The sequence below is a fragment of the Mustelus asterias genome, chromosome 4, assembly GCF_964213995.1.
Source record: "Mustelus asterias chromosome 4, sMusAst1.hap1.1, whole genome shotgun sequence".
Classification (NCBI taxonomy): domain Eukaryota; kingdom Metazoa; phylum Chordata; class Chondrichthyes; order Carcharhiniformes; family Triakidae; genus Mustelus; species Mustelus asterias.
The window spans coordinates 123,174,475-123,200,833 of record NC_135804.1 but is presented as its reverse complement, the minus strand read 5'-3'; positions in this window follow the sequence as shown (position 1 = coordinate 123,200,833).

Sequence of the window (26,359 nt, the reverse complement as noted above, 5' to 3'; positions counted from 1 at the left end):
CTTAAACTTAAAACATTGTGACTTCAGGGCCGTCTCTGATCAAAGTCTTCATTCTAGTCTGTGGACTGTGACAACTTTGAATTGGTCTTGTCACTGTAATCTCCATGCCCCATGAACACCTGGTAGATCTCCAAATCCCATTCTGGAGAAAGGTTTCCCCTTTCTCCCTCTCAAAAGCTGTGTGTGTGAGCATGGCGGTGGTTCTCTTCTCCACAGATGCACAATCGGCCTCATTTTTGAAACACTGCATTTATTACAAGTCTCCGAGCCTTCCTAGAAATCACAGATCCATGGAAATCCTTTGAAGACCTTTGCTTTCCTTTGAAGAACCTTTGCTTTCATTCAATTTCATAGTGCAGCCCAACAATTGACAGCCTGATGGTTTTTGCACAGCATGCAGTGTTCATCATTTCCTTCATGGTTTTTTGCATCTGACTTACCCCTCATTGTTCCAAACTGCAATGGTAATACAAAGGAGGACATGAGAGCACATTGCTGCTTTGAAGTTGCCTGCAGCTGTGAAGCAATTCATGAAGGAGGTCATGAGGGGGCCACTTCTGGGAGTGTCTCTCGTGTGGAGGCGGGGGCGCAGGGGACGGGCTGTACAGGCCACTGGCTGGAATGAGGAGGAGGTGATTGGGTCACCCTCATGCCCGCGTGATTTGGGACGGGTGGGTGGGGTGACCCATTCTTTCTGTGGTGGGCAGTGGATGCCCCTCTGTGATGAGGGGTTCGTGGTGTCCCCTTGGCCAGGGGGTTCCAACATGTCCATTATTGGAGGGGGAGGGGGGCCACTGTCTGTCAGATCAGAGCACCCTTTAAAAACAATGTCCCGATCTCTGAACAGCCAGGGTGTTTCCCGTGATGCATAACTTTGCATCGATCAGATGGGAGAATCCCACCTCACAGCTGCTGCTAATGCCTTTGGGAAACCCTCCTGTTTTCCTGCCGGCGTGGACACTTAGGGCCCGATTTTACCAACAAGTTGCACGCATTTTCGGGCGCGAAATCGCGGTAAAGTCGGGTGTGAGGCCTTTATTGCGATCTGCACCCACATCTGCGCAGATCGCCACTTTACCGAGACCCGCGAATGGCGGGGATCCGTTTTGCACCCAAATCGGGCGCAACGACGATTTAAATGCATTTGCATGCATTTAAATTGAATTAATGAACTGCCCGCCCAACTCTATCAGCATTTCCCCCTTTACCACCACGTTTGCCAATCCGGAACCGCGCTTTTAGGGACATGCTGAATAAAAGTCTGAGTCGGGTGCTCCAGCCTCTGAAGAGCGCGTTCAGTGTTTCCAATGGCTCTCTGACTCAGATCAGTGGTGGGGGTGGGGGTGGAGGTGGGTCAGATCATTCTCTGGTTTGGGGGGGAGGAGGTGAGTGAGGTCAGATCGTTGTCTGGTTGGGGGGGCGGAGGAGGAGGAGGAGGGTCAGATGTATCTCTGGCAGGGGGTGGGGGAGAGGGCCGATCGTTGTCTGGTGGTGGGGGGGGGAGGCAGGTCAGATGTTCCTCTGGAGGGGAGGGGGAGTGAGGCCAGACCATTCTCTGGGGGGGTGGGGAGTGAGTGAGATAAGTTCATTGTCAGGGGGGGGAGGGAGTGAGGCCGGATCGTTGTCTTGGGGTGGGGGAGGGAGTGAGGCCAGATCATTGTTTTTGGGGGAGTAGGAGGGAGGCAGGTAAGATGGATCTCTGGTGGGGGGGGAAGATGGATCTCTGGTGCGGGGGGGCAGATGGATCTCTGTTGGGGGGAGGGCAGGTGGATCTCTGGTGCGGTGTGCAGGGGGTCCGCTGCCACTCTGCGGGCGATCGGTGGGGGGGAAAGGGGCAGGGGTGGCGATCGGTCTGGGTAGTGGGGGGGAGTGAATAAGGGGGACACACACACATCACTGTCCCCCTTATCCACCACCCCCCACTACCCAGACCGATTGCCACCCCTGCCCCCTCCCCCCCCCCACCGATTGCCCGCAGAGTGGCAGCGGACCCCCCTGCGCCCCCACCAGAGATCCATCTGCACCCCCCCCCCCACCCCAAGATACACCCTTGCTCCCGCTTTTCGCTCCTGGGCTGCTTTCTCCGCTTTCTGCGGCTCGGGAGCGAACCGACACGGGCGCGCTTTTTCCAATTTGTTTCTGTCTGCGCATGCGCAGTTCAGAGCTCCGATTGTTCCGGCAGCGCTAAGCCCCGCCCACAGCTTGAATGGGACTGGAGATGGCTGAGAGCGTATGGGGGCGCCTGAAAGCGGATTTCTAAGTCGGATCTGTACTACGCCCAGATTCAGCACTTAGAATGAAAATGGTAAAATCGGGCCCTTAGTACCGATTCATGAGAACCGTGGTCAAGGGCTCAGTTTCTAGCAGTCAATTGGATTTAACAGTTACAGACCAGATTTCCTTGGATTCAGGAAACCTAAAAGTTAAACAGACTCTTGTGGAAGGGGAGGGGGCGCAGGGGATGGGCTGTACAGGCCACTGGCTGGAATGAGGAGGAGGTGATGGGTCACCCTCATGCCTGCGTGATTTGGGATGGGTGGGTGGAGTGACCCATTCTTTCTGTGGTGGGCAGTGGATGCCCCTCTGTGATGAGGGGTTAGTGGTGTCCCCCTGGCCAGGGGGTTCCAACATGTCCATTATTGGAGGGGGAGGGGGGCCACTGTCTGTCAGATCAGAGCACCCTTTAAAAACAATGTCCCGATCTCTGAACAGCCAGGGTGTTTCCCGTGATGCATAACTTTGCATCGATCAGATGGGAGAATCCCACCTCACAGCTGCTGCTAATGCCTTTGGGAAACCCTCCTGTTTTCCCGCCGGCGTGGACACTTAGGGCCCAATTTTACCAGCAAGTTGCACCCATTTTCTGGACTCAATCCAGCATTTACGACGGATTTTTTGCCACCTCATACTCCTTGAAGGAAATCTGCTACAATCCCTCAATGTGGTTTCCTGAAACTCCCACACCCCCCTAAAACAGATCCAGTCTGCAGATTCTTTTCGAGATCCAATCACCAGCCCCATCTTGGGATCTGATCTCCACACCCTACCCCGCAACTGAATTAACATATCTACCCATGATTCTGTTCTCTGGCTGTAACCTTGCATTGCAGGGTTTCTCACCTGGCAGCAGCCAGTCCTTCAACATGAGGAGAGGAACTGACTACATAAGTTCTGGTGAGGTGCTGCCAATGTGCTCAGCGAAGACCCACCTTTGCTGTATTGCTGACAATCACTCCCTCTCCCTTCCCACCTCTCCGTAAACATTGGGGGGCCAATCTTACTTCTTGTCTACCATTTCCCTGGAATTTTAGTTGTTTAAAGTAATCAATTGGCATTTGTGTTAAAAAAAATAGAAGGGAAAAGGGGGAGTTTGCATTGATGTAGTGGGGTTACGGGATTAGGGCCTGGAAGGGATTGTGGTCAGTGCACACTCAATGGGCCAAAAAGCCTCCTTCTGTGCTGTAGAGATTCTATGATTCTAGTGGCTTTCCCAAACTCTGGAGATTGAATACTAAGAAGTGCAGTCACTGTTGTGATGTGGGAAATGTGGCAATCAATTGGTATGCATCACAATCCCAGATACTCTATTGTGATAATGTCAAAATATTTTGTATTAAATGATGTTGATTAAGAGATAACTGTTGGCAGGACCTTGGGGAAAACAGCTCCTTGCCGTTTTTTGAAATTGTGCTTTTGGATCTTTTATGTCTACCTGAGAGGGCAGACTGGGCCTTGGCTTAATCTTATCATCCAAAGGACAGCACTATTGTGAAGAGTAGATTGTCAGCCTAGATTATGTGGTCAAGTGTCTGGGAGTGGAACTGAACCTTCTGGGCTCACAGGCAAGAATGCTGCACGTTGAGCCATAGCTGAGAGCTTTGCTAATATCAGCAATAGAAATTTAGAAACATAGAAACTAGAAGCAGAAGCAGGCCATTCGGCCCTTTGAGCCTGCCCTACCACTCATTTTGATCATGGCTGATCATCGAATTGAATATCCTGATTCCCCCTTCCTCCCAAATCCCTTTAGCTCCAAGAGCTATATCTAATTTCTTCTTGAAATCAGACAACGTTTTGACCTCAACTACATTTGTGCTAGTGAATTCCACATATTCACCACCCTCTGGGTGAAGAAATTTCTCCTCACCTCAGTTCTAAAAGGTTTACCCCTTATCCTCAAACTATGACTCCTGGTTCTGGACTCCCCCCGCCACTGGAAATACTCTTTCTGAATCTACCCTGTCTAACCCTTTAGAATTTTATTAGTTTCTATGAGATCCCCTCTCATTCTTCTAAACTCCAGGGAACATCCTAACCGATTTAGTCTCTCCTCATATGACAGGCCCAATCCCCAATGTCTAGGCATTGAAAACTCGCCTGCTTTGTGAGATTTAAATGAAATGTTCAAACGTTTGAGACACATTTTTGCAAAGCTACAGAACAAAAATCATTGCATGAGTCACAAAAAAATACATTATCATTCCGTTAAATTACTACTTCAATGTGCATTGTTACAATTATTTTTAGAATAACCGAATACTGTGACTAATTGCTTTTTGGGGCTGCATTGAAGTTATGGAGGCTGAGGAATGCAAGCCTGTTTGGCGCCAGAGGTTAAATCCCAGTCCAAGACACCCATATGATTGTTGTATGGGTTTTCTTAGACTCTGCAGGAAAACCGATGTATTCACGTGGGATTAGCTGCAATCAGACCCATCTTTTCACTGCACAATAAGGAACAAGGATGAATTGTCCCCAAGGGATTGTCAGGATTCAGAGAAATGCTGGCTGTGAGAGTCTGAAAAACCTGAAAATTCTCTTTCCATCATCAGACCATTGGAATTCATCTCAGGCTCTGTCTCCCATTGCAAGATTAAAAATAAATTAGCTGATTCCAGAAATATCCTTGTTGCTATGGATCCAATTGCAATGACAATTAAGCCATCAGTTAAACCATCAATTCCCATGGACTGCAATAACAGGACTCTGGCATCCTGCTCCCCACTTTGAAGAAATCGGGGACAAGCCTACCCTTGTTCTGGTGGCTCATTTTGCAGGCATTTAATGCTGGAAGGTTATGAATTGGTTTCAGCCTTCTAACCATTTCCAAGGAGGGGCAGGGTGTGGGGGAACAGGGTAGACAGGCATGGGGAAGTGGAAACTTGAGGGGGGAAAGGGGACAAAGGCAGCTACTGGCACCCCACGACTTAAGAAGAATGTGAGAGAGAAAATGAGGAAGTGTAGATCTAATTGCCTGACATCAGTCGTAAGAAAAATGCTGGAATCTGCTATTAAGGATGTGATAAATGAACACTTAGATAATAATGATCAGATTGGGCATAGTCAATGTCTCAATGTCAAATCAAAGATTTATGAATGGGAAATCATGTTTGATGAACCAGTTGGAGATTTTTGAGGATGTTACTGGCAGAATCGATAAAGGGGAGTCGGTGGGCATAGTATACTTGTATTTTCTGAAGGCTTTCGATAAAGTGCCCCACAGGAGGTTGTTTAGCAAAATTAAAGTACATTGGATAGGAGGTAATATACTGGCATGGATTAAGAATTGGTTAACATGCAAACAAAAGAGTAGGAATAAATGAGACATTTTTGTGTTGGCAGGCTGTGCTTCATGGGGTACCACAAGCATCGATACTTGGGCCCCAGCTGTTTACAATATATATCAATGATTTGGATATGGGGACCAAATGCAATATTTCCAAGTTCGCAGATGATACAAAGCTAGGTGGGAATGTGCATTGTGAGGAAGATGCAAAGCTTTAAAGGGATTTGATCAAATTTAATGAGTGGGCAAGAACATGTTAGATGAAATGCAATGTGCAAAGGTGTGAGGTTATCCATTTTGGTAGGAGGAACAGATCGGCAGTGTTATTTCCTAAATGATGAAAAATTAGAAAGTGTAGATGTACAAAGGGACCTGGGTGGAGGTGCAGCAAAGAATTAGGAAAGTTATATAATGTTGGCCTTTATCACAAAAGAATTTGAGTACAGGAGTAGGTAGGTTTTGCTTCAATTGTATAAAACTTTGGTTAAACCACACCTGGAGTACTGTGTCCAGTTTTGGTCCCCTTACCTTAGGAAGAATATCATTGTTATAGACAGACGGCAGCGAAGGTTCACCAGATTTGTTTCTGGGATGGTAGGACTGTCTTAAGAAGAGAGTGAGGAAACCAGGCCTGTTGTCTCTCGGCTTTTGAAGAAAGAGAGATGATTGAATTGAAACAAACAAAATACTTAAAGGAATAGACAGGGTAGATGCAGATGAGATGTTTCCATTGGTTGAGGAGTGTAGGATAAGAGGGTACAATTTCAGAATACAATCTCTGAAATAAAAACCGAAAATGCTGGAAAATCTCAGCAGGTCTGACAGCATCTTTCTCTACTTTCTCTGAAGACTAAGGAAATTCGGCATGTCAGCTAAGACCCTCACCAACTTTTACAGATGCACCATAGAAAGCATTCTTTCTGGTATGGCTTGGTATGGCTCCTGCTCTGCCCAAAACTGCAAGAAACTATAAAAGGTCGTGAATGTAGCCCAACCATCCTGCAAACCAGCCTCCCATCCGTTGACTCTGTCTACACTTCCCGCTGCCTCGGCAAAGCAGCCAACATAATTAAGGGCCCCAGACACTCTTCCACCTTCTTCCGTTGGGAAAAAGATACGAAAGTCTGAGGTCATGTACCAGCCGACACAAGAACAGCTTTTTCCCTGCTGCCATCAGACTTCTGAATGGACCTACCTTGCATTAAGTTGATCTTTCTCTACACTCTAGCTATGACTGTAACACTACATTCTGCATTCTCCCGTTTCCCTCTCTAGGAACAGTATGCTTTGTCTGTATAGCGTGCAAGAAACAATACTTTTTACTGTATGCTAATACATGTGACAATAATAAATCAAATCAAATCAAATCAAATCTGTGGAGAGAGGACAGAGCCAAAATTTCGAGTTAGGATGACACTTTGGGCCCTATTTTACCATTGCGTTGCACCTGATTTCGGGAGCAAAAATGTGGTAAAGTCGGGTGTGAGGCCATTAACGCGATCCGCGCCCGTGTCCACGCAGATGGCCACTTTACCGAGACCCAGGAATGGCCATGATCCGATTCATTTGCATGCATTTAAATTGAATTAATGAACTGCCCACGCAACTTTATCAGCATTTCCCCCTTTACCACCGCATTCCCCAATCCGGAATCGCCCCGAAATGCTGAATAAAAGTCTGAATCGGGCACTCCAGCTGCTGAAAAGGTGGGTTCAGAGCTTCCAACGGCTCTCTGACTCAGATCAGTGGTGGGGAGGAGGGGGGCGGGGAAGGGGGGTTCAAATCATTGTCTGGTTGGGGGGGTGGAGGAGGGCCGATTGTTGTCTGGGGGGAGGAAGAGGGCAGATCGTTGTCTGGTTGGGGGTGGGAGGAGGGAGTCGGGTCAGATGTACCTCTGGGGCGGGGGGGGGGGAGTGAGACCAGATCATTCTGTGGCAGGTGGGGGGGGGGGGGAGTGAGGTCAGATCATTCTGTGGGGGTGGGGGGGGGGGGCAGTGAGGGCAGATCATTCTCTGGGGGTAGGGGGGAAGGGGAAGTGAGGCCAGATCACTTTCTAGGTGGGGGGAGGGTAGTGAGGCCAGATCATTCTCTGGGGGATCGGGGGGGGAGGGGAGTGAGGCCAGATCAGTCTCTGGAGCGGGGGAAGAGGAGGGAGGCAGGTAAGATGTATCTCTGTGAATGGCGGGGGGGGGAGGCCAGATCGTTCCCTGGGGGGGGGGGTGGGGGAGGGGTGGGAGGCCAGATGGATCTCTGGGGGGGGAGCAGGGGGGGGCAGGGGGGTCCGCAGCCATTCTGCAGGCGATCGGTGGGGGGGAAGGGGGCAGGGGGTCGCGATCAGTCTGGGTAGCGGGGGGTTAGGTGGATAAGGGAGAGAGTGATGTCTGTGGGGGCCACTGCTCCCGCTTTTCGCTCCCGAGCCACTTTCTCCACTTTTTGCTGCCCGGGAGCGATCTGACACGGGCGCGCTTTTTCAATTTTCTTTCTAACTGCGCATGTGCAGTTCAAAGCTCCGATCGCTTCGGGTGTGCTAAGCCCCGCCCATGGCACGATTCAGACTCAGGATTTTTTTTTTTCAGTCTGAGTGTGTATGGGGGGCGCCTGAAAGCAGATTTCCAAGTCGGATCTGAATTGCACCCAGATCCAGCACTTAGAATGAAAATGGTAAAATCAGGCCCTTTGTCACAGCAGTTCTGAAAAATGGTCAACCTGACTCAAAATGTTCTATTCTCTCTCCAAAGATGCTTCAGATTGGCTGAGGTTTTCCAGCATGTTCTGTTTTTGTTGAGCCTGTTTTCATCCTTTGCACACAATATTATGAGAAACTGACCAATATTAACAAGTGCAGTTCCTGTTAAGTGCTAGATTTGCAGCCACATTATCCTCCTCACATCCCCATTCCTCTTGTTTTGTAGCACGGTATCTCATGCCTTGCCATGAGTCAAGAGAGACCTACTATTCATTTCCGCCGGTTTTGCTATTTAATTCTTGATATGAAGACACCGAAAATGTCAGCCTAAAAATTACTTTTTGTGGAGATTAGTGAATGAAAGGTTATGGCATTCATCTGATATTTCCTTTGACCAAGGGCTGTAACCCATTATTAACCCATTATAAATAAATGGGTGATTGCATTAGCAAAGATAACAGACACATGAACATCCAACGATTGTGTTAGGCATTTGCTAATATCACCAGTGGCAACCAGTGCTCTTAAAAAGGGAGGATTCGTAACATCACATTTGAAAATCCTGCCACACAAATACAGCCAGACTCAAAAATCAGAATTGACTCTCCATCTCTAAACTGAAGTTATTTTAAAGCATTAATTTGTTTTTATATGGCCTCTAGACTGTAATTGCTCTACTGGAAGTGCCACAATAGCAATTTAGTCAGTCGCAATGCAAAGTATAGAAAAATCAAGCACAGAGCCAGTCTAGTAAATTGACTATGCAGAGACGGTAATGGGCAGAGAGGGCAAGCTTCAGGCTAGCATCATATCCTTTACTTGAGGGACCATTAACATAAATCAACAGTCAAATCAAACAGAACAGTTTTCTCACATACTGTGCAAGTCATCCAGAGTGAGTGAGAGATCATAGTCATTGTGATTTACTTACTCAAAAACAGAGTGAGGGGGATGGGTTCGAGTGATGATCGGCAATCAATTGTGGTCCACTTGTAGTTGCAATCCTGTTCAGCAAACCGGCTGTGTTCTCAGTGAAATCATAGTTTTAGCTCTTAAATATGCATAAATCTCACCTCTTTTTATTCATTCCCGAGATGAAGGTTTTGCCAGCAAGGTCAGGATTTAATGGTCATTTCTGCTGGCCCTTTTTTACTTTATAATGCTGCTCACAAAGTGCGTTGGGAAGTTATATCACGTTAATAGGTATATATTAATATAAGTTGTGGTTCAGAAGGCGATGGTATACTGTCTTCTTGAACTTCAGTTTTGAAACAATTGAGCAGCTTGCTAGGCAACTTCAGAGGACAGTTAAGAGCCACTCACATTGATTCTGTGATCAAGAAAGGTGCTATATAAATGCATGTTCTCAGTAACTTTTCGTGCCATATCGAAAAAACAAGGAAGTGTTGTTCTTGGGGGGGTCAGTGAAATAAATTATAAGGTTAAAGCCACAATTCTTACAGGTATGCAGACTGCAGCAGTGGCTGCTTGCTGTCACTGTTGCCCTTGGCTATTTGAACTGTGTGTCATATGGTTGCTCATCTGGCAGGTAGCCTGCTTACTGATTCCATGTCTCCAAGGACTGCTATATATGTACAAGGTGATAGTGGCATCTGTGCTGTGTGGGTTAAAGGGGCATTGTCATCCACTGGGAAGGCAGAAACTCAGTATAATTATGGTAATAGTTTAAAACTGTTTGAACTGTTGCTACGGCAACAAGGCCAACTTGTGTTTTCAAGGTGCGGGGAGACTTCCTCAACGGACTAGCCTCAGAATTTGCCTCTGGAGTGTCAATAGTTTTAATGCCATAGGTGCTGTTTCATCGCAAAATGGTATTTGCTTTGCTTTTGGTTGTTTCTCGTGCGGCTCACACTGAGTGCCATCTTGGTGAGCATGCTACAAGCCTGCATCAGCAATGTGCAAATCAGGCAGATCATGAAGCCGGTTGGATTGAAAGGTTAATTTGAGCCAGCACTACTATTTTTGACCTGCAGCTGAAGCCCTTTCTTAAATATGAATAGCTGCCACAGTCTGCTGCAGGGAGGCCCACATCCTCCCCTCCTTACCCCCCACTCCAGCTATTTAAAAGGGTCATCAAATGCTTTCAGATATTAATCACTTTTCACTGGCTCTGTTTGGGTTTGTAGAAGCACTGGATATTTTGAGGAGCATTTAGAGCTAGAAATGTTTGCAAGGACCAGTGCTACATGTGGGGAAGATATTGAGTGTGACTTCTGGGTGTTAGCCCCCTTTGGGTTGCAGCATGAGAGGAAGATGGTGCAGAAGCAGGAGGAGGCAGGGGAGAAAGGCTCTCAACAGGAGGCCTTACCTACGTGGGGCCTTGTGGGATCTCTTCACCCATCTCCATCTAAGACAGGAGCAGTGTGTTCAGTATCTGGAGGTGGTTGAAATCTGCCAGCAGCCTCAGTGTAAGGTAAGGACAGCATTGCCAGTGGCCATGAAGGTTGCTGTGGCCATAAATTTCCTCATGTCTGGAACAGGCAGCATAATTCCTCAATTGCTGCAACAGAGAAGTTACAGAGGTTCCTTATGCCAGGAGCGAGGACTTCATTGCCTTGTCTCTGAACATGGAGAAGCAGACAATGAGTGCACTTGGCTTTTGCCAGTTCTTGCCATAGTCTTCTCCATGGTGCAGGATGTTAAAAAGTACACATGTGGCTTTGCAACCCCGCAACTCAATGATGAGATGAGCTGACATCATAAAGGTAACAATTCCATTAACGTACAGATCACACTCATGGGACTGAATGCCTGCTATCCTGGGAGAAATCATAAATGCATTCATTCTGCGCCAGCCCCCTGTTCCTCCAATCCTTCAGCCACTAAATCAAACCAGAGGGTGACAAAAAGCTATTTGTTCTTGACCTGGTGAATAGATCCTCTCTGCAGTCAAACTACATTCGGCTAAAATTCATTTACTGAGGGCTATGCTGCTCTGAGAAACTTTGTGAAACAGGTAACTGGGGTGCTGAAGCTATGGCTCCTCTACCTTGACCACTCTGGACGAGTCCTCCAGTACTCACTGGTGCAGGTGTTTGCATTCATTGCGACCTGTTACAAACCCTTTCAGCATGAGGGTACAGACCATGCCAGCAGAAATCCGGTGAGCACTTCAAGAGGGGGAGGAAGAGGAAGAGAATGAGTTTCAAGAGGAGGAGAAGAGGAAGAAGGGAGGAGGCAGTCAGCGTATCTACATTCCAGACAGGCTGTGTGTACACCCATCATTCAATATCAGTTCCAATGAATCAAACCCCAGATTGTATTGGACAACAATCCAATTTTAGCATTTGTCTGTTACTGACAATAACAGCCACAATCCTGAAAGAAAAACCACCACAAAGCAACCATTCCATATTATCCAACAAAGCATCCAATATTCCATACAATGTTCTAACCACCCTTGTGCATTTCCTAAATATCTGCCTTGTGGATGCTTTTGCTCGGCCTAGTGCTCCTATGTAGTGCTACAGTAGCTACAATATGGATTTATTACTTATTAATGTCACAAGTAGGTTTACATTAACACTGCAATGAAGTTACTGTGAAAATCCCCTAATCACCACACTTGGGCATCTGCTTGGGTACGCTGAGGGAGAATTTAGCATGGCTAATTCTGAAAGACCATATTCTGAAAGACCAGCACGTCTTTCAGAATATGGGAGGAAACCCGGAGCACCCAGAAAAAAACCTACACAGCCTTGTGCGGCAGCAGTCTTAGCTAGGAGTAACAGTGTTGGGAGAACAAATGCTGTCACCTTGACAGAAGACAGCAGGTTCATGCTCCATGGAGCACTGCTTCTCCCCTGGGAAGGTGCCTCAGCAATCCCAGAAATCCATTGGAGGGCAGATTGCTAGGCTGTTGTGGAACTCTGAAAATCCCTTTGAGCATTGGTACCCTCAGCCACGATGGCAGCAGTTTGAGCCTGCAAGGCAGCAAACTGAGTATTCATGGCTTACATCTGAGTTTCACAGCAGAGTTTAGATGGTGGGTAACTTTTGCTTGTGCTGCACTGGAGGCTGAGACAATGGCTATCATTTTTGGATCCGCAAATGTTCAGAAGGTGTTGGCCATCTCTTCCTAACTGGAAAGGAAGAGCTTTAAGTTCCGGCCATAGTCCTGTTACAAGTTGGTACCAGACTCCCCCATGCTTCACGGCAATGACAGGCCTTTGCTTTGCAATGCCCCTACAGTGAGCTGGCACCCACACCATCTATTCCCACTAGCTTGGCCACAGTTATTTATGCCAAGAATTATCACATGCAAATTTCCCCCACCCCCTGCCCCTCACTCTAAAGTTCATACACAGTGCCACTATGTGAGCTGGTGGCTGTGGGTTTGAGGTTGAATGAAGCTTTTCTTCATTTTCACTCTTATGCTCCTTGTGGACTCCACCTTGCCTATTGACCTGGCGCTGTTCTTGGGTATGTGAAAATATCGAGGTAGAAGGGTAGGCTTGCAATGTGGGAATGAAGGAAATGAAAGGAGTGACACTATCTGCAGCTTGTAAACCAGAAGAGTCTTTTGGTTGAGGCAGATTGGGATATGAGAAGAAGGTTTCTGTGGGAGCATACTGTCATCATTGTTGATAGGCAGACATACGGTCATGATGAATGGAGCCTGGTGTGAGGCTAATGGCGTGGTTGATAGGAAACGATATGTGGGTATGTGTTCACTGACCTCGACCATTCATGTTTGGACCTTCAACCTCCTGCATCCAAATCTTCAGGGATAGGCTGCTGGCATTGACCAGAATGACTACCTGCTTCCACTACCTCTTAATTATTTGTTTGGAGGGCCCTCCTGACCCTGGCAGAAAAGGATCTCTTCTCATCCTCTGCGCCAAAACCCTCGATGTTGCATTGGAGAACTTTGATGCACACTTTCTGGCTTGTTACACCAATTTTCAATGTTCTCCTGGATTTCGAACTCTTCTTTCATGACATCCTGTACCCAGAATGCCACTTATCTTTCAGGAAACTCCTAATAGGCTTGGAAAACTAGTAACTGTATAGAACAAAGCAGACCGATAAGAAATTTACTTCTGGTGGAATGGAAAGCATATGTGATGCTTTGGTGCCCAAAACCTCACATCCGTGTGGGAAAGGCTGGAGGGACCAATAGCTCTTTTCCAAGCTGTTATTTCTCATAAGTAAAAGTAAATTTATTAGTCACAAGTAGGCTTACATTCACACTGCAATGAGGTTACTGTGAAAACCCCCTAGTCACCACACTCCAGCACCTGTTCGGGTATGTAGAGGGAGAATTTAGCATGTCTTTGGACTGTGGGAAACATGTGGGAGGAAACTGGAGCACCCAGAGAAAACCCACACAGACACGGGGAGAATGTGCAGACTCTGCACAGACAGTGACCCAAGCCGGGATTCGAACCCAGGTCCCATGAGCTGTGAGGCAGCAGTGCTAACCACTGTGCCGCCCCAGGATCTTGTAGAATATCCTTCTGCCACCTTGGATTCTCTGAATTGGTCATTATAACCAAGTTGGAGTTCTGAGTTGGAACTTACAGCTTGCCAGCTTAGAAAGTACCCCTTAAATTTACAAATTTGATCTTACAAATTGAATTTACAAATTTTTAGGTTGATTCCAGTGAAATGAGTGCTAATACAAAATGGCATTTCGCTGAAATTTTCTGTTACATATATCCCGGGAAGAACATAAACTGAAATTTTCTATTTGTGACTTTCCTATAACTATAGTTTGCATAAGAACATCACTCCCCTTGCCTTTGCAACAATCATGAATTGTTTTTAACTAAACGCCAATCCCTTTTTCCTTTTCCAAGGAGTGCCACTTGCTTCTAAACAACACGGTGCTGTTGGATCAGACCCACCTGCCCTGAAGCAACTGACAGCACAATAGAGTTTGAAGTAAATTGGAAAGACTGCTGCCTGAAGCTACAATGTATCACTCATATAGTCACCAGCTTGCATTACCATTGTGCAGATACTCAGGCAGGGGTTCATCAGGTTTATTTGATACCCCATTTACATTACAGACCTGTTCCTGATGGAAACAGTGGCTCAATATGCTAAGGTTGTTGAGTGCTCAGGGTCTGCTTACATTGTTGAGACAGAAAGAGTAGCAACGTCAATGCCGATGTGCAAGATCATGCATTCATAGTTGACCAAAATTTACAAGAGACCATTCAGCCCATCATGCCTCTAATGGCTCTTGGAAACAGCTACCCAATAAATCCCTTGCTCTATCCACTCCTTTATTCTTTTCCCAGGGTCCAACATTATTTTTCCTTTCCTGTTTAATTTCCTCTTGAAAGGTATTATTGAATCAGCTTTCACCACAATGCATTCTAGATCAGAGTAACTCACTGTTGTTACGATCAGCTCCAGGTGAGGCTCCCTAAAGGATTTTGATCTGGGCGAGACCCCTCAATTTGTCACCGTCCGACTGGGATACCCCCAAATTGTTACAAACTCAGGTGAGGAGGGGTGACTGATGCCATGTCTTTATTCAACCCCCATCCTCTGCTGGTAGCAACAAAGTTTAATCCAATAAGGTTCCATTTACTTTGGATATCTTTTCCAGACCAAATGGGCTCGACTCTTCAGTCTTCTAGCTGCGTGTTTCCCAATGACGTGAGGTGGTGCATTGTTTGCTAGTGGCGGGCTCCTTTGATCCCATTGCTGTCAATGGGAATTCCCATGGAAGTCACTGCATGCCGGCGGGAAACCCACAGGTAGGGGCGTTCTGCTGGTGGTACCGGGGAATCCCGTTGGCGTGACCAGTGGAGAATTCCGGCCAACATGTTTAAAAAGGCTTACTTGAGTTAAAATGGAATACGTTTATTAATTACTAAAAAGGTAAGGAGAAATGATAAAACACATGAGCCTAACAGGGGTAAGTTGTTAGAAGGTATTCTGAGAGACAGGATCTACAGAGGCAGGGACTGATTAGGGACAGTCAGCATGGTATTTGTGAGTAGAAAATCATGTTTTACGAATTTGATTGAATTTTTTGAAGGGGTAACCAAGAAGGTAGTTGAGGGCCGTCCAGTCGATGTTGTCTACATGGACTTCAGCAAGGCCTTTTACAAGGTACCGCATGGTAGGTTGTTGTATAAGGTTAAAACTCACGGGATCCAGGGTGAGGTAGCCAATTGGTTACAACATTGGTTTGATGACAGAAGACAGAGGGTGGGCTGTAGAGGGTTGTTTTTCAAACTGGAGGCCTGTGACTAGCCTCAGGGATCAGTGCTAGGTCCACTGTTATTTGTCATTTATATTAATGATTTGGATGAGAATTTAGGAGACATGGTTAGTAAGTTTGCAGATGACACCAAGATTGATGGCATAGTGGAGGGTGAAGAAGGTTATCTAGGATTGCAATGGGATCTTCATCAATTGGGCCAGTGGGATGATGAATCTCAGATGGAATTTAATTTAGATAAATGCAAAGTGATACATTTTTTGTGGATCGAACCAGGGCAGGACTTACTCAGTTAATGGTAGGGCGTTGGGGAAAGTTATAGAACAAAAGATCTCAGGATACAGATTCATAGCTCCTTGAAAGTGGAGTCACACGTGGGTAGGGTGGTGAAGAAGGCATTCAACATGCTTGATTTCATAGGTCAGGACATTGAATACAGGAATTGGGATGTCTTGAAGTTGTACAAGACAATAGTAAGGCCACACTTGGAATATTGTGTATAGTTCTGGTCACCCTATAATAGAAAGGATATTATTAAACTAGAAAAAGTCAGAAAAGATTTACTGGGACGGTACCGGGACTTGATGGTTTGAGTTACAAGGAGAGGCTGGATAGACTGGGACTTTTTCCCTGGAGGTTTAGGGGTGATCTTACCGAGATGCACAAAATAATGTGGGGCATAAATAAGGTAGACAGTCAACATCTTTTCCCAAAGGTAGGGGAATCTAAAACTAGAGGGCATAGGTTTAAGGTGAGAGGGGAGAGATGCAAAAGGGTCCAGAAGGGCAGATTTTTCACAGAGAGTAGTGAGTGTCTGTAACGAGCTGCCAGAGGTAGTAGTCGAGGTGAGTACAATTTTGTCTTTTAAAAAGCATTTAGACAATAACATAGGGTAAGATTGGTATAGAGGGAAATGGGCCAAACACGGGACTAGTTTAATGGTAAAAACTGGATGGCGTGGACAAGTTTGGTCAAAGGGCTGTTTCCATGCTATAAATCTCTATGACAATGACTAGCATTTATATCCATATGGATGAGAAGTAAGAATTGAGTCCAATAGTAAGTAAATATAAATAAAAGGTAACACAGCACAATACTTGATTTGCAAGGAGTAGATGATGAGGTGTGCGGCATTATGAATTGATTCCAATACAATTGGCTTCGACGGGTGAATAGATGATTCTTTGATTCAGGTGTTCTGTGGCTAGGGAGAGATACTTCCGTTCCGTTTTCCAGCTGTGATCCTTTTTGTTTGCCGGCTGGCTGATTTTGACATTCAGAGAGAGTATTAAATATTCTTGCAAAAGATGATTATTTTCCCTTTCTAGAGGCATTGCTTCTGATATTACATAACACAGCTACTGTGTGGAAGACTTCCAGCTTACACACACACAGGCAGCGCGTCCACGGCCGGAATTTTACTGCCACACCCGCCACGGGAATCAAAGTGGGCGAGGGGCGGAACATGGAAAGGTTTGTTGACCTCGGCTGGGATTTTACGGTTTTGGGATAAGTGAGGCCATCAAATCCCGCCTCACTAATCAGTCCGGGGGAAACAATTACACCCAGGATCTTTAGATGAGATAGCCATTATGTTTCTTTGTCTTTACCGGAGAAGGTAATCAGTCTTTGGATGCTTTTAGAATTACCTTGTCTGGAAACACAGGGAGTGGTTCCATTATCCCTTCGAGAAATTCATTCCTGTCAGTGGCTAACTGCGCATTCTTCTTCATTTTAGGGGATTGTGTTCACTTTGAAATATACAACTCAGATCTTTTTAAAGTCCAATATTTCTGGGTATAATTCCATGGTGTTTTTTCTCCACCACCATAACACTGTGTAAAACAAAAAATCCTTATCTCACCTCTGGTTGTATTGCCAATTATATTGAAACTTTGTCCTGTGGTCACTGCCAGGAGAAATGGTTACTCTCTGTCAACCATATCAAAACCCTTTATAACCCTATTCAATCACCCCTTAACTGTCCCTGGTTTAAGGAGAATAACCTCCGCTTCTCTAATCTCTCCACACTATTGAAGCCCCTCATCCTTCATTCTAGTAAATCTCCTTTGCACTATCTCCAAAGCATTAGCATCATTTCTAGGTTGTTTAAATCTGTAAGGGCAGGTCAATGTGACTGCCAAGGTGACAAAGGTATAGCTGGCATGCAGGGGCAGACCGTCGACCTGTCGGAGGTGGACTAAGTATTCAGTCTGCCAGCTGCCAGAAGAACATGATAATTGTGGCATTGAGTGCCTCTCCCAGTGGCGACTAATCATTAATAATGAATAGGCATACTGCATCAGAAAAATCACAAATGTGGCACAGTGAATTCCTTTTGGAATGCAATAACTATTATTGAAAACAAATAGCTTTACATTTACTGGGTCTTTGGCTCCAAAGGCATATTAGGAGATGGGGTCAAACATTCCTTTGCCCGCCCTCCCCCCTCCGAGGCTTGTACACTTTGCATGTACATACTTCCCATTGGTGGTATAGTATGAATGGGGCAAGAGATTAATAGGAGTTCAGAATATCAGAGTTCAGACTCTGTGTGCCACCATAGAACAGAAGCAGACCCATAAAGCAATACCAGCGAGTGAGCAAAAATATAGATCTTCCTGCAACAGTGGAAGCATGTGGACCCAGCAATGATGTGCCCAAGTTAAACAAATATCATAATTTCTGGACCCTTGCCATAATCTTCAAATCCAGGCATACCTCAGACGACAATGTTCTAACCTTGGCAACATCACGGGGCGCAGTGCCAAGCAGAGGCAAAAGTGTCAGGTCCAGTGAAAAAACAGAGAGTCATTTTTTTTGCCTCTGTAGCATCTCCTGAAGAGCTGAGCCAGGAGAGGTACTGATGGCGCTCACAGAAACAGGGTGACCTCCAAGTACCACACGGCAGACAAATGTTGGCTAGATTTACTAGGATGCTACCAGGACTTGATGGGTTGAGTTATAAGGAGAGGCTGGATAGACTGGGACTTTTTTCTCTGGAGCATAGAAGGCTTAGGGGTGATTTTATAGAGGTCTATAAAATAATGAGGGGCATAGATCAGTTAGATAGTCAATATCTTTTCCCAAAGGTAGGGGAGTCTAAAACTAGAGGGCATAGGTCAAAGGTGAGAGGGGAGAGGTACAAAAGGATCCCAAGGGGCAAATGTTTCACACAGAGGGTGATGAGTGTCTGAAAAAAGCTGCCAGAGGTAGTAGTAGTGGTGGGTACAATTTTGTCTTTTAAAAGGTTACAGGAGTAAGATGACAATGGAGGCATATGGGCCAAGTGCACCCAATTGGGACTAGCTTAGTCATTTAAAAAAAGGGCAGCATGGACATGTTGGGCTGAAGGGCCTGTTTCCATGCTGTAAACCTCTATGACTCTATGACTCTATTAAGAAAGGAAGCAATGGGGGGCGGGGGGTGGGGGGGGCGGGGGGGGATGGGGTAGGTAGCACAAGAACAGGTAGTTCACAAAATAGGCAAACCGCAAAGAGATGAATACAAGTAAGACAAAATCCGTGGCGACACACTAATATAAATAAGATGATTGATTAATTCCAGGCCCAGATAAAGAATGCCTGATATCCATTGTTTTCATTGTGCTGGCAGCTGCCCAGGAATAGGCCACACCCGCAATTAAAGGGCTATGAATTTCCAGTCGCGTATGAGCTGGAGTTGATGGAAGGGATCAGCAAACATCAGTGACAGGGCAGCTGTGATGATATTAGGCTTGTCGATGCCCCTCAGCTGTACTTTATTTTGCTTTGTGTAAAAACTGCAATCCTGGCAAGTTTAGATTGGTGGCTGCACGAGTTAAAAAAAAAACTGCATTGAAAATTAAAAAGAAGTCGCTCTGGATGTAGCGACAGTGTCGGTTGCAATTATTTGCTCCAGTTGGAATTGCTAGGTAGAGCAAGTTTTATCACTTGAGATGTAAAGCCTCTTCACCAGTGCTATCTGTCAGTGCTTCGTTGCATGCAGCTCTCTGTTAGATTTTTTTTTCACTTCATTATTTGTGAAGGCTTGACCTGCTAGTTCCAGAGATCAGGCAAACACATTTAATTAGTGCATTGGCTGCATCAGCACGAGCTCAGTGAGACCCTGTGAGGAAGGTTTCTTTATATGGCCTTTGGGCCTATTTGTGAACATGTGGAAGTGAGCTGGCCAGTTCACACTAACACGAGGACATGACACTGATGGTCAAAAGAGTGCAAGAGAAAAGGATACCGAAATTCAGGCAGTTTCATAAAATCTTGTCGCAATTCAGTGCCGCAGTCTTAGAAGCTTTTATTTTTTTTCTATTTCTGTGTTGTTTTGTTTAAAATCAATTTGCCTTATGGAAAGTGCTGAGCAGCATTCAAGGTAACCATCAATTAGTTAACGCAGTCTGCATGCAGTCACCTTTTTATCTTGATCTGTCCCCATCAGTTCTGGTCATTGAAGTTTGCTTTGCCTGCTGCGTACTGTTCACTGACAGCTTGTAATTTTGTGCTAGGCTGTGACAGAGGGCTTTTTATGTGTGTTTGACCAGAGAGATTTTATTTTTCTTCTGAAAGTGTGGTCACAGCTGAGGTTTTATCTATTATTCAAGTCTATCCTTAGGAAATCAATCTTTTTTTTAACTATTTGTCACGTCTTGCTACATGCATCTGGTTGATGGTGAAGTGTTTTTTGTCGTGTATGCGTAGGGTCACTGAATTTGAGGGAATGGAAGGGTGAGACAGAGCATACAATGACAAATGAGCCAAGACAGACAGAGGCAAACATGCAAAGACAGCAAAACACACATGCAAGCTCATTAATTGATCGGCCGTCTATTTTATTTTCCCTATAAAGCTTCTCTCACCTCCAAGCCCAAACACTATAATTAAAGGTAGTAATGGTCTCTTTATTTGTTTTATAGCAGAGGGATCGTGAGTTATGTATTAAACTTGCTATTAAATTCTGCAAGGATGTAAAATACAGCAGCAGAGAAGACAACCTCTTTATGAAAAGAGAGCACCTTTGTATAAAATTGGTCACTGCCCTGCAGGAAACACGCCATTTATTTTGATGCAGAGCATGTTGCCAAAGGGACTAAAGTGAGTCATCTGTTGAAGGGACTAACGACTATTGAAGTTCTGGTTCAATTCTGTCATAGCTCAGGCACTTTATCATTCCCGATCATAGTTCAGATTTGGGTCTTGGATTTCAGAAGATAAAACATTGTATTTACAGGGTGTTCCAACGTGAGGTTAATTGAAATTTATGGTAAGTGACAGAACGTGCATATCTGGTGATTGAGACACATAATTGGAAACTGTTCAAAGAAAGCAAGCTTTCTGACGTTGGAGAAAAGTTCCAAAGTTGACAGTTGTTGATTTTGCCAATGTGCACATATGTAACTTTTTAAGGCAAACCATTCTGCTTGATTAACTTGTGTTACTAAGATTATACTTGCAGTATCCTACATCTTGAGATCTAGCAGGGGACAGAGTGGAGCAGAGTAACAGCTAAAATGGCTGCCAGCTTGTCGGGAGGAAATGATGCAGGTGAATTCTGACACTGGCCTAATGTCTTTACTGAGAATGGATGACTGTCTTTTTAATATAGTTCTCAGATTATTGCTGTGCTGCAATCCTGGTCAGGGAGTGAAGATTCTGCCAATCCATTTAAAAGAACACCATCGAAATACTAACTCTAAAATCTGCACCGTTTCATTATATAAGCATTCCACTCAGCACGATCTCCTCTATTAAATCACAGATGCAAAATCGTTTACCATTATAATTTTATTAGGGTTTTAATGAAAAAGTAGGATCATCTAAGCTCATTTTTACTCAGCCAGATATTACACATTGCCTGCACATTGTTGAAGGGTTGGTCGGGTTGAACAGAATGATATATGACCTGCTGTACTTAGTGTGAAGTCAAGCCTAGATAGTTCTATTACATTGAAGGAGACATCAACAATTATGTTTAAATTCTGATTATAAATTGCGCAGGATTCACACACAAACATTGTGGAATATTTACCAGACTCGAGAGAAAGTACTTTGTTGGCAGTAAAGTCAATGGAGGGGAAACAACAACCATTCAAGAATGGTGTGTACAAAAAACACTAATGACATCTCCTGGCTATTCTGCCTGAGTTTGAAATTGCATCCAAAAGCCACTCAACCTGCAAAACCATAATGAGCACTAACAGAAGTATGAAAGGAGAACAAAGAAACATGATCATCAGGAATGAGGAGCTGTGATTTGTAGCTCATGCCACCTGACTACAAGACAAGGGACATCCACTTGGAGATGGAGGGAACTACCTTTTTCGATGAGTATTCCAGTTTGGGGCAATACTCTTTCTTTGGTCTTTTCAACTGTGTCCCTTTGGGCACTAAATTCAAAGGTGTTCCTCAACAAAGTAATGATCCAGAACTGCTGAAGATATAATCCTGAAATTTATTGTTCATGTCATTACTGGTGTGCAAAAAAAACCCCAGCAAATTGTGGTGATGAAGAAGCACGCATTGAGCTGCAAATCATCACAAATTTCTGGATGATTTGCACTGCATTTGCACCCTTAAACTTTGCAAAATCAAGGGCTTGTCCTCTGGGTGAGTTTCAAGAAATTGTTGGGATTTGCAGTGTAATTATGAACTGAACTGTAGAAGGTTAGGGCTATTAATTTGTGGTATAAGAACCTTGTGCATGGAGTCATTAATGGTTGACATCTACTCAGCATTAGAGACACCAAAAGGGAACAATCAGACTGTGTGATCTGCAGTTAATCTTTCCTAGAGGTTTATTTAAATTTGAAGTTTACATTTTGTTCTTACTGTTCTTTTCTGTCTACTTTCTTTTTCTCTTTATTTCCTGTAATAACATTTTTTGTTAATTCATTTGTGGGACATGGGCATCGCTGGCTGGCCAACATTTATCACCCATCCCTAGTTGTCCTTGAGAAGGTGACTTTGAAGGCAACTTGTTGTGGCTTGAAGGTATAAAGGGTTAAATAGATAAATACAAACAAGGGCCTGACAGAACTGAACGCACGACTATTCTCCACTCCTCTCCAGCTCTAACTGAAGATCCTCCCTGACCCAGAATGAACGCCCTTGCACCCAATTGGCTCACTTCCCTCACTGCCTCTTCATAGGGTCCAGCCCAATCGTGTGGCCCTCAGGGATTGCCCCCTTAAAAAGGTCACGCTATGTTTATTTCTCATTCTGTCTCTAATTTGACTCTCTGTAGCCTAGTTGCCTCTCCATTGTTTCTTTCCCCAATTCTTAAATTTGATTGCTTCAGGAGGTAGACTGTTCACCCCATCATTCACCCAGGTCCCAGATGCTTTGCTGGGTCACCAGTGCAAGTGGGGCAGTTAAAGTCCTAGTGCCATTTTCACTCATGCTCCTTTAGTGCCAGACATAGGATAATCCCTCTTCCACTCCTGCCCCTTCTCAGTCATGGCTCTCCAGATTTTAATCAACTGAATAGGTCATTTACTCTTATTTAGCAGCCCCCATCTCAGCAGAAGTTGTGTCTATATCAGGCATAAGTGAACAACAAACCTCAAGAAAAAGTAAGAACAGTTTTGTAAATCGCACAATAGTCCTGTCACTGCAAATACTGGGGCAGCACAGTGGCACAGTGGTTAGCAGCACTCACCTGACGAAGGAGCAGCGCTCCGAAAGCTAGTGGCGTTTGCTAACAAATAAGCCTCCTTACTGTGTTTATCCCAGTCCAACGCCGGCATCTCCACATCATGCCTCACAGCACCAGGGACCCATGTTCGATTCCTGGCTTGAGTCACTGTCTGTGTGGAGTTTGCACATTTTCCCCATGTCTGTGTGGGTTTCCTCTGGGCGCTCCGGTTTCCTCCCACAGTCCAAAGATGTGCGGGTTAGGTGAATTATCCATGCCAAATTCTCCCTCAGTGTACCCAAACAGGTGTCGGAGTGTGGTGACTAGGGGATTTCCACAGCAACTTTATTGCAGTGTTAACATAAGACTACTTGTGACTAATAAATAAACATTAACTTTAAACACAGCTAATACTCTGGTCCCTCTCACCCTACAATAAAATGCTAACTGTCCAGTCTAGTTACTGTTGATAATGCTGTATGTTTTTAGCTAAATTGGCAGAAAGAAATTGTAGGGTCCTGCTCCAAATGGTTGAGTGCATTAGCAGAAAGGATACCCAGAAGCCAAAATACATACACCTACTTTGATGTTATGCAGCGGAGATGCCTTAACAAAACTATGGAATTATTACATTGCTTTTCTTATTTATTCATGCTCTGTGGGCAGTATTGGCAAGGCTAGAATTTGTTGCTTATCTTTAAGAAGATGGTAGTGAGTTGCCTTCTTTAACTGCTGCAGTCCATGTGCTGCTATTGGGGAAAAGGTTGAGGTATTTTGACCAAGTGATGATAAAGGAACGCCAATAGATTCCCAAGTCAGGATGGTATGTGACATGGAGGGGAATTTTCAAATGGTGCTGTTCCCATGTGTCTGCTGCCCTTGTTTTTCTAGCTGGTAGAAGTTACCTGTTGGAAAGTGCAGTGGAAGTAGTTTTGGTGAATGTCTTGTATCTTGTATCAATCCCATTGACTACAAGTGTATCTTGTAAATGGTAAACACTCCAACCACATTTTTGTTTATTCTTTCACGGGATATGGCATCACTGGCCATGCCAGCATTTAGTTTTCATCTCTAATTGCCCTTGAGAAGGTTGCTGTGAGCTGCCTTCTTAAACTGTTGCAGTCCATGTGGTGTAGGTACACTCGCAGTGCTGTTAGGAAGTTTTCCAGAATTTTGGCCAAGTGATAGTGAAGGAACAGCAATCAAACTCCAAATCATTATGGTATGGGTTTAGAGAAGAACTTGTAGGTGGTGGTGTTCCCAAGCATCTGCTGCCCTTGTCCTAGGTAGTACAGGTCGTGGGTTTGGAAGGTGCTGATAAAGGAGCCTTGGTGAGTTGCTGCAGTGTGCCTTGTAGATGGCACATTTTGCTACCAATCTGCATCAGTTGTGGAGTGAATGAACGTTGTGAAGGTGGTTGATGGGGTGCCAGTCAATTGGAATGCTTTGTCCTGGATGGTGTCAAGCTTCTTAAGTGTTGTTGGAGCTGCACTCACCGAGGCAAATGGAGAGTATTCCATTACACTTGTAGATGGTGGACAGGCTTTGGGAAGTCAGAGGGTGAGTTACTCTCTGAAGAATTCCCAGTCTCTGACCTACTCTTATATCCACAGTATTTATATGGTTGGTCTGCTTTAGTTTCTGTTCAGTGGGATCCCCCCCAGGATGTTGACAGTAAGGGATTCAGCTGTGGTAATGCTATTGAATGTCAAGGGGAGATGGTTAGATTCTCTCTCATTGGAGATGGTTATTACCTGGCCCTTATGTGGCGTGAATTTTGCTACTTATCAATCCAAACCAGAATATTTTCTAGGTCTTGCTGCATATGGTCATGGACTGTTTCAATACCCAAGGAGTCACAAATTGTGCTGCACATTGTGCAATCATCAGTGAACATGCCCAATTCTGACCTTTTGATGGAGGGAACGTCATTGATGAAGCAGCTAAAGATGGTTGGGAATAGGACACTATCCTAAGAAACTCCTGTAGTAATGTCCCAGGGCTGAAATGATTGACCTCCAACAATCACCTTTCTTTGTGCCAGGTATGACTCCCAACAAGTGGAGAGTTCTCCCCCTGATTCCCATTGACTCCAGTTTTGGTCGTGCTCCTTGATACCATACTTAGTCAAATGTTGCTAAATGTCAAAGGCAGTTACACTCATCTCACCTCTTGAGTTCAGCTATTTTGTCCATGTTTGAATCAAAGCCCTAATTGAGATCAGGATCTGCATTGCCCTGGCAGAACACAAACTGAGGGTCAGTGTGCAGGTTATTGTTCAGTAAGTGCTGCTTGATAGTACTGTGGATGACATCTTCCACCGCTTTGCTGATGATTGAGAATAGACTGATGGGGTATTATTTGGCCAAGTTGGATTGGTCCTTCTTTTTTGTGGACAGTGTATACATGGACAATTTATCACATTGTCGGGTAGATGCCAGTGCTATACCTGTATCAAAATAGCTTGTCTAAGGGCACAGGGTAGTTCTGGAGCACAAGTCTCTGAAGCACAGTGGTTAGCACTGCTGCTTCACAGCATCGAGGACCTGGGTTCAATTCCCGGCTTGGGTCACTATCTGTGTGGAGTTTGCATGTTCTCCCCATGTCTGTGTGGGTTTCCTCCGAGTGCTGCAGTTTCCTCCCACATTCTGAAAGACGTGCTGGTTAGGTGCATTGACCTGAACAGGCGCCGGACTGTGGCGACTAGGGGAATTTCACAGTAACTTCATTGCAGTGTTAATGTAAGCATTACTTGTGACAAATAAATCAATAAACTTAAACTTTTCAATATTACAGATGAGATGTTGTAAGGGTCCATAGGTTTTGCGGAATCCAGCAGCTTCAGCTGTTTCTTAGTATTACGTGGAGTGAATCAAATTGGTGATACTGAGGACCTTAGGAGGATGCTGAAATGGATCATTCATGATCTGTTCTGTTGTAGCTACCTATGATGTGCACGGCTTGAACACCATGAAGCAGACTTGTTGAAGCTACAAAGAAGTCTTTGATAACATTACTGAGCTATGTACATATTTTCAGTCGAGGGTAACAATATGGAAAGGACACCATGCTTGATCTTTACATGTTGCTTTCCATGTCTAGGCTGAACTTTAGCACTAAGTCATGTGCCCTCGTGTAACGCCATGTTGGGAGTACCATGCAAACACTTTCGGTACCAGATCCTTCTACTGCAATCCACTCAGCCCTGGTGTGTTGGGCTCCCCCATCATTGAGGATGGGGATATTGTGGAGTTTCCTCCCCCAGTTAATTTTTCAA